The following is a 1,202-nucleotide window of genomic DNA, read 5'->3' as shown; positions in this document are numbered from 1 at the left end:
ATGATCCAGGAGCAGGTGTTCCCAAGGGACCTTGTGTTGGCTATGAGTCACTGGGTGTTGGTTGCAGAGGGAAGAGGAGGCGCTGCAGGGAGGTCTCTGTTAGAAAGTGAGTGAGTTGCACAGTGCTACTGCAGCTGTTTCCAGTTGCTTCTGTAACTCTGAAATCTGTGAAGTTTGTGGTCTCTGGGGCCCAAATGCTGGAGTATGTGAATATTCCTGGTGGAACATCATTCTGCAGAGAAACTATGCCATTGAAGAGGTTTTCAGTAAGGCCTGAGGCGGATGGAGGAGCCTACACTGAAAGAGCTTTTTCCCTATTTAGAACTGGAGAGGCTTTAGAGTGTTGGAGTCCAACTTTATAGGCTCTTGTCTTCCTTAGCCTCTTTGCCTTTCCGGTTCGTCATGAGATTTCCTGAATTCCTCATTGGGTCTTTGTCCCTTCTGAGAGATCCAACTGATCCATCATGAGACAGCTGGGCTGGTTCACCTTGGAGAAGAGAAGGTGAGGGCTCTTGTGATGTGTGAAGGTGTCTGTGCGGTTTGTCAAAGGCTGTGCTGAGGCAGAAAGGGCTTGTTGTACTTTGGGCAAGACAGGTTAGTGAGAGGTCTGGAGGCTGGGACTTGTAAGAGAGGGCAGGCAGGTGTGGGAGAGGGAGCTGTACTGCTGCTTTGAGGGATGATGTGATTGCAGAGTGCGTGGAGACCCTGAAGGGAGGCTGCAGTCAGTGTTGGATGTGCAGGGAGGTGGAGAGAGAGGCCTGAGGCTGAGGGTGGCTGGTGAGAGGGTCAAGAAGTGAGGTACACAGAAGGTCCCATGGTGTAAAGGTGAGCACTCTGGACTCTGAATCCAGCGATCTGAGTTCAACTCTCAGTGGGACCTTTAGCCTTTTGGCTCCCTCAACCCTTCCTTCAGCACACTGACACCGAGGTGGGGACCTCCCACTCGAAGCAGCTCAGTCACAGGAGGCTACTCCGACACTGCCTCCGTGGATGGCAGACACCTCCAAAAGTGAAGTCTGTACTACCCACTCTGGCCAGCTCTTTCCCTTGCTTGACCATAATTAGAGTATTACAAGGTTTCTCTGTGGCATTCCTTGTATTTCCACCTCAGGCCACTGCTTCTTTCTCTCTGCATTCCTCTGAGAAACTCCTGGTTTTGTTTTCACTACCGCTTTCCTTTCCTTCCTTTTGGAATCAGTTCA

At 51.0% G+C, this 1,202-nt stretch overlaps 1 non-coding gene across 1 annotated transcript; it reads left to right on the top strand.

Moving 5' to 3' along the window:
* The first annotated feature begins 808 nt into the window (after positions 1–808).
* TRNAQ-CUG lies at positions 809–880 on the top strand. Its single transcript has one exon. It is a non-coding gene; the product is annotated as a tRNA-Gln (tRNA).
* Positions 881–1,202: the final 322 nt, after the last annotated feature.

The sequence above is a fragment of the Empidonax traillii genome, unplaced genomic scaffold (genome assembly GCF_003031625.1).
Source record: "Empidonax traillii isolate 1590-97213 ecotype Southwest subspecies unplaced genomic scaffold, ASM303162v1 scaffold3214:size14293, whole genome shotgun sequence".
Lineage (NCBI taxonomy): Eukaryota > Metazoa > Chordata > Aves > Passeriformes > Tyrannidae > Empidonax > Empidonax traillii.
This window is presented reverse-complemented; position numbering and strand designations above follow the sequence as displayed.